Source organism: Lepisosteus platostomus, chromosome 5, assembly GCF_059453375.1.
Source record: "Lepisosteus platostomus isolate fLepPlt1 chromosome 5, fLepPlt1.hap1, whole genome shotgun sequence".
In the NCBI taxonomy this organism is placed as follows: domain Eukaryota; kingdom Metazoa; phylum Chordata; class Actinopteri; order Semionotiformes; family Lepisosteidae; genus Lepisosteus; species Lepisosteus platostomus.
Window position 1 is genome coordinate 45,861,245 of NC_142615.1, and position 8,167 is coordinate 45,869,411.

At 38.3% G+C, this 8,167-nt stretch overlaps 2 pseudogenes; both read right to left on the bottom strand.

Annotated features, from left to right (window-relative positions):
* Window positions 1-2,821: 2,821 nt before the first annotated feature.
* LOC148667320 (5S ribosomal RNA) lies at window positions 2,822-2,940 on the bottom strand (annotated as a pseudogene).
* Window positions 2,941-3,477: 537 nt separating this feature from the next.
* LOC148667321 (5S ribosomal RNA) lies at window positions 3,478-3,596 on the bottom strand (annotated as a pseudogene).
* Window positions 3,597-8,167: the final 4,571 nt, after the last annotated feature.

Genomic DNA, 8,167 nt, shown 5'->3' on the forward strand with positions numbered 1-8,167 from the left:
CATCTCACTGAGAATAAAACATTTTATAGTGCTGGCTTAAGGAAACAGCCTTTCCACCTCTCTTGCACATCAGTATCCATACCTAGTTATTTAAACAAATTGCCTCTAATTATAAACATCTTAATATGCTGGCTCTGTGGATCGGCATCAGCTATGTTTGCCCATTCCTTCAATTCATGTGCATCCAACACACAGTTCAATGCCAGCAACTACACATAATCTAAAATACAATCCTTATTTCAGTATCTATGTAAACATATAGTCTGTTAACTTCATCATCTTCATCAAAAGTATGCCTAACCCCATTAGGAAGTGTTCTTGTTATAAGTGTATTCCTCAGCTTTCCCCAAATTATCTTCTTCTTGCCAACATCTCTAGTCTTTTATCCTGCAATAACTCAGCCAACACTTAAATCTCCAAAATCTGCTGGTGTTAATTTCTTGAAATCACAAATATCATGTGTAAATACTGGCCATGTAATACTCTGCATTGTGGAATAATAGTTTATTTTAAAGGGAACTAGAGAAACTAAGAACTAGAGAAATCAAGAAAGGCTTTTTTTCTAGAATTAATAAATGCACATCCTGTTCACTGGGGAAATTAAATCCACACTGAGCAATCTTCAATATGTTCAGAATATGACAGCGAGAATCCTATCAGGGATGCATTACACCTGTTTTCAAGTCCTTGTACTGGTTACCTATCAGATTTCGAGTCAACTTCAAAATCCTTATCCTCCTTATATACTGTCCTACAACTGTTATTATTGATCACCGAATTATTGTACTTGACATGACTTCATTCAGCCTTTCCTGAACGTCTATGACAGGCAGAGAGAGTGCTGTTTCTGGTGCGATCTTTTGCAGCTGACATTTCACTGTTTTAAACGAACAAGAAATTAGATTGCTCATAAATCAGTTATTCTATATAAACACAGCGTAATTGCCCTCCGAAAATCCTCTTTTTCTTGTTCTTTTTAGAGACCTTGATCGAAACTGATTTTAGATGTCAGAAAGGATTTATTTTCTCTGTATTTCCTACATTGCTTTGTCGAGATTTTAACTTTATATCTAACTTTATATCTAGGCTCAGATTTCAACTATAAATCGTACAGTAATTAATAGCAGTAAATACTGATGTTTTGCGCCCTCTTACCACAAAAATATATGTTTTGTAGTTGGGATTAACTTTATTTGCTACGCATAGCTACTCCGATTCGGACACCGAACAGTTAAAGATGGCGGCAAATCAGACACCCAGAGAGAGGGGGGCGTCTTCTCGCCTCCATAACTAAAATGCCAAATAGGAGTGGCTTAAGCGACATACACAGTCGTGTAACTGACAGTTTGAGGTAGCCTATCGTGTAAATTTTGCTTTGTTGCTGATAGGTTAAGCTTTCGAAACTCTGCCCCAAAGTCATGTGACTGATTTTTCGCCCTGTTTCGTTGGTTAAACGCAATGATCACAAGCACCACCGTGGTAACTGGGATGTATAGTTTTTAATTCCGTTTGAATTATAACTGTACGTACTGTCTTCATATTTGGCCAGGGCTTTAAAGAGAAGGCGCGCCAAAAAATTTCGGTGCCGTCATCTCCGCTTTAAAGGTACCCCCGTGCTGGAAGAATTTGACCTTGGAACGTTTGCCCGGAGTAGTTATAGTGGACATAAAAACAAGAGTTTGCTGGCATTATATCCTAGAAGACACAGACAGGCGCCAGACCGGTAAATGCTTGATGAACTAGGGATTGGACAGTTTCCAAGTGCTTGTACAATCGATGGAAATGTTCAAATAAATGTGCAAAAGAAATAAACAAAATAATCATTTATTTCTTTATCATATTGGCTAGCTAATGTCTTCTCTTTGCTAGTTAGTGGCTGTGTTTCTGCGTTGGGTAGCAACGGGTGACTGTTCTCAGGCGGAAGATTTTCGTGGTAATTTAATTTTTAAAAATTAAAATTCATTCTATACAGCAATCACATATTTGGGTACCGTTTCATAAAACTTTCATATTTAAATTTTTTAGGGAGAAATGGAAGACTGGTGTGTATTTTTTCTTTAAACTATCAAGACCAGCCATACACAGTACAGTTTATGTACATACAATAATGTTTATGTTCCTAAATTAATATCGTTTATGACCTTCAGATGCGTTATGCTCCTCTTCTTTTTATGCTCAGCTACTAAAAATTCCCTTTAGTGGTAAAATTCCATATAAATATTCAAAACTAAGCGGATTGAAACGTGCACAGTAAAGACATTAAATGATTAAATCTTTTCACTACCAACCAATGCACCACGAGTGCCCCTGTCGGTCATTTTGGCCAGCCAATCACTTACCGCGGTGCCCTACGGTGCCCTGCGGGTCGGTTACTGAACCGTGGGTTTTTAACGCTCATTTTGAATGGCTGCATCTGTATTTCACTTCAGCCTTTCACTCATGCTTCCTTCCAGTGAGGACGGAGCTGCGGGAGAAAGGGCGCTATAGAGGATCGCTGTGGAGAGCTGCTGCTGTGCTTTGACATCTGAGCTCTGTGGAAAACGATCTCAATACAATTCTGAAAAACGCGACTCTCCGAACGCCAGCCGAACAAGTCTCCACAGCCGAAGCGCTGTGTCTCTTTTCAGCTGGCGATAAACCTTTCCTCGATCCTTTGCGGACTTGTAAAACTGTTCCTGATCAGAATAAAAAACGCTCACGCTAATACACAAGCACCCGTGTCTCGCCAAAGCTGACAAATAAACAGACGGACAAGCCGCACTGCACGTGTGAACAGGGGAATGAGCGAGCGAGCGGGGATAGGGCGCCTCCTGCGTTTAAAAGCTTACAGCACCTGGTATTCCCAGGCGGTCTACCATCCAAGTACTAACCAGGCCCATGCCTGTTTAGCTTCCGAGATCAGACGAGATCAGGCGTGCTCAAGGGGGTGTGGCCGTAAGCGAGAGCAAGGCTCGCTGGCACCCTTCTTATTGAGAGGACAGCTCCGTCACCTCTTTTACGACGCTGCTTTTTTTCCCTTGCGTTTTTCTCTTCTTCCCACGTTCTCTCTCTTCACTGCCTTCGTCCCCGCTCTATTTCACTTCAGCCTTTCACTCTTGCTTCCTTCCAATGAGGACAGAGCTGCGGGAGAAAGGGCGGTATAGAGGATCGCTGTGGAGAGCTGCTGCTGTGCTTTGACATCTGAGCTCTGTGGAAAACGATCTCAATACAATTCTGAAAAACGCGACTCTCCGAACGCCAGCCGAACAAGTCTCCACAGCCGAAGCGCTGTGTCTCTTTTCAGCTGGCGATAAGCCTTTCCTCGATCCTTTGCGGACTTGTAAAACTGTTCCTGATCAGAATAAAAAATGCTCCCGCTAATACACAAGCACCCGTGTCTCGCCAAAGCTGACAAATAAACAGAAGGACAAGCCGCACTGCACGTGTGAACAGGGGAATGAGCGAGCGAGCGGGGATAGGGCGCCTCCTGCGCTTAAAAGCTTACAGCACCTGGTTTTCCCAGGCGGTCTCCCATCCAAGTACTAACCAGGCCCATCCCTGTTTAGCTTCCAAGATCAGACGAGATCAGGCGTGCTCAAGGGGGTGTGGCCGTAAGCGAGAGCAAGGCTCGCTGGCACCCTTCTTATGGAGAGGACAGCTCCGTCACCTCTTTTACGACGCTGCTTTTTTTCCCTTGCGTTTTTCTCTTCTTCCCACGTTCTCTCTCTTCACTGCCTTCGTCCCCGCTCTATTTCACTTCAGCCTTTCACTCTTGCTTCCTTCCAATGAGGACAGAGCTGCGGGAGAAAGGGCGCTATAGAGGATCGCTGTGGAGAGCTGCTGCTGTGCTTTGACATCTGAGCTCTGTGGAAAACGATCTCAATACAATTCTGAAAAACGCGACTCCCCGAACGCCAGCCGAACAAGTCTTGAAGTGGAAATCTAATAAGTAAATTGATTCTTAAAATGTAGAGAGCTTTGCAAAGAAATATATTGGGGCTTTTAGATAATATATTTCAAGGATGTAATTGCTGTGCTACAGTACGTGCAGAATTTTAGAAAACAGTGCGTTAACAAAGTACACTGTTTAGGTTACGTTAGAAGACAATGTACCAAAACAAAATATGCTGTCTGGGTCGTTAGAATTAGCTGAAAGTAACTGATAAGCTTTGAATAACATATCTAGTGCTTCTTCTTTCGCTTTTTGATGTAATCTGTTTTCTCTTAGGTAAAGTGGAAGTTTTAGAAGGGACAAAACGCTGAGCTTTTTTACAGCGCAATGTCTTATGAAAACCCTGTACTGCTTGTAACAAATTGAGTCTCTGGTTGCTCCCAATCTTGAAATAAAGACCTTACTCAGGTGAGAACTCTCTCTTGTGGCTTACTTGATAGTTATATTTCCATGACACCGGTTTTAATGTCTGTAGATTGTATCTTATTTTTATTTTTTGTTTTGTTTCATGCTCATATTATGTGTTTTCACCCAGTTGACTCCAGTTAATAACAGTTCACCCAGTTAATAGCCACTTTTTATGCGCGAAAAACGGGTGATCTTTCTATCTCGTGATCAGCTTACCCAGTGGGCAAAAATTAAACGCATACCTTAGACGTCTAAATGTGGTCTACAATTCGTCTAGAATGAAATTCTAATATACGTCTAAAGTTATACGTCAATTATACGTCTATGTTTAGACGTTCATTATACATAAATGGTTGGAGTTCTATTATACGGATAAATTTAGAGGACTATTATACATATATGGTTGGAGTTCCGGATAACTTTAGAGGTCTATTATACGGATAACTTTAGAGGACTATTATACGTATATGGTTAGAGGTCTATTATACGTATAACTTTAGAGGTCTATTATACGTATATGGTTAGAGGTCTATTATACGTATAACTTTAGACGTCTATTATACGTATATGGTTAGAGGTCTATTATACGTATATGGATAGAGGTCTATTATACATCAAAGATAGGTTTTATAGGTGTAGAAACAAGTAAACCAAGCCAATGATTAGGTTTAGAAATTTATTCTGAAAATACACATTCACACCTGAAACATACGTATTTCAAATTATACATTGTATACAATCAATCAACAATCAACATATGGGCAATAATCATAAAAAACACAACTAGTCTTAAACTTCAGCTACAAATTCTGGTAACATGGCAATATACAGTATAGTAATGACAAACACAAAACTAATTACATTAACACACTAACTCAAAACCACATTTTGATTCAAATATACATTTTAAAATGTACAACTTCTATATTTCCAAGAAAAATAAATATTACAAAGGAAGTTAAGACGATTTTTGTCCACTATTTGCAAACCCTGTCTAATTGTCCTAACAGTTAGAACCAAAAACCTATTATTTTCAGAGTCCAGATCTCCTGGCCCCCTGCCTTGCATATGCATTCTTCAAGTAACACATTGCGTGCTCCTTTATTTCTTTTTCTGTTGATGTAGGGTGGGACTTCAGCACCGCAGCTAGGAGAAAATTATATAATATTACTTCCCAAATAAATGATGATTAATATCTTCTTTAGTATAATCTAAAAAATGAACGGTTTACTAAGCTCAAAGCTGAAATAAATGTATAAAATTTGGCTTGATTCATAGCAGTTGAGCAATAAAGTCTGTCCTAATTAAAGAGTACCCAAAGTTTGAAAGTACAACATAGAATAAGAATAAGAGAAACAGCAAAACGATTTTGTGTCATCTTCCCCATTCACACTATTTTATGTGCCATTTTTTTGCTTATTCACGTACTATTTTAATCAAAATAATATTAAGAAAGATCTGTATGTATTCAGATAGTATTATTATTGTTCATACTTACTCGTCAAAGAGGATTGCTGAGATATATGCGGATATACTTCTACGTTTGAAAAACGTGTCCAAAATGGTGACCAACGAATACTAGCAATGCATTGTGGTATATAACCGGAAAATATGCTGGGTTCGATATTTTCTCAACGTATGCGTTTATTAATGTTGTCGATATTATGGTTGAAATTTAACATTGATAATACATCGCGGCTATGTGCCCCCTGCTATGAGCTGATGTGCAATTTTAACGCATGCAGTTAGTAAGGATCGGTCACTGTTGTATGGTATTATATATAATCACATTATGGAATAGGATGGGGACAGGCCTGGCAACACGGGGGGAGGGGGGAATGTCGCCCCTTCAGTTTTGGGCAAAAAGATTTACCTAACTTAATTTGCGCCCTAAAAAAATAGTTGTACTTTGTCAATGGTCAGACAACACTAAATGACACGAACAGTCACTTAATCTGTTTGATGGGCAGGAGGGCTATCCGTCCAGGAACTGCACATATCAGTGTCGTTATTGAGTGTCAACATTACGATCCTGTTTGCTCAGGTGGACCGATTCCTTGCAGTAGTTTATCATTATACTTAAAATCGTTATATAACTAGGACTAGTTATAGCAGTCTGTGCTTTCTGTTGGTTTTACAACATTTTGTAGTAATTAATTTACACGTGTATAATAAATATAGTAAATATAATAAATTAATTATATTTACTCCTAGTTGCGGCAAACACGATACATACATATACTAGTCTGCCTGGATACTAGCGGCAGACCTTACTGTGAGGGTTATCAATATACAAGGTATATAATCTCGAAGAGATGCCAACACAAAGAGATACACAACAGAAAATATATATGTCAATATATATCGTTCGGTTACCAAATCGCTAATCAGTGTTATTACCCACTGTTACTCTAAACTCGGAAGTAAATACATTTTGTAGTAATTAATTTACACGTGTATAATAAATATAGTAAATATAATAAATTAATTACTGCCAAAATAATTTACTTCGTGCACTGTGCAGAGTGCCATATACTCCTAGTTGCGGCAAACACGATACATACAGTAAAAAGCCTCAGGCACTGTGTTAGATGTGTTTTCGATGTTATATATGCGTTTATTCATGTCGTCGATTTTACGGTTGCAATTCGACGTTGATTATACGTCGAGGCGACGTATATATACGTATAGACGTAATTTCGCCGTAAATATACGTATATTCGACGAATCAATGCCCACTGGGTAGTATCTTTCTGTAAGTTTTTTTCTTCTTAATTAAACATTTAAAATACATGAATTTCATAAAGACAACACACGTTTCGAACAGAAAAAAATCATATTCTGTTCTCTTCCTGGTATGTATAACAGATCAGCAGGTCTTATTTTCCCAATTGCTTTTTTCCACTGTATTTATCATAATGGCTAGCCAATGTCCTCTCTTAGCTAGGTAATGTTACTTGTGGATGTGCTTCTGCGTTGCGTAGAAGCACATGTATCCATAGAAAGTGTATTATACTACTATTTGAGCTACAGTACATAAAAATAATTATATCGTTATTAATTTCTTTAGGTACGTGATTCCATATTATATTCCCTATTAATCAAATTCTAAAAGTATGCTTTTGTTTACTCCGACAACGAGCACATTCACAGAAAATGTTAATATCTTATGACTTTTCACAAAGTATATAAACTTAAGATGGTCAGAAGGAGCATGTAAAAACGTTTCCGAAACGTGGTAAAATCTTACTACATGTAAGACTTTGATGCTTAAAATGTTTAGGAAGAAAGTGGAATACTGGTGTGTATTTTTTTTTTAAACTACCAATGCCAGCCATATACAGTTTACACTATATGTTTATGTTCCTAAATTAATATAGTTTATGGTGGTGTATCGTGGTTGTAGAGGTTTGATGGGTTTACTGAGACAATTATTAATTGTAGCAGTAATCACGAGGTTGTTCGTTGTGGCTTTTAGAAAATCAATCGTCAGAACAACTAACAACGCACACACACGGGTTCAATACATGAGATACATTTATTCATATAAATTGTACACCAAACATATACTAGTCTGCCTGGATACTAGCGGCAGACCTTACTGTGAGGGTTATCAATATACAAGGTATATAATCTCGAAGAGATGCCAACACAAAGAGATACACAACAGAAAATATATATGTCAATATATATCGTTCGGTTACCAAATCGCTAATCAGTGTTATTACCCACTGTTACTCTAAACTCGGAAGTAAATACATTACTCATGAATTAAATTGATAACAACTTGTGTTGAGGTACAATTGAATTCTCGAGACACAATGTAGA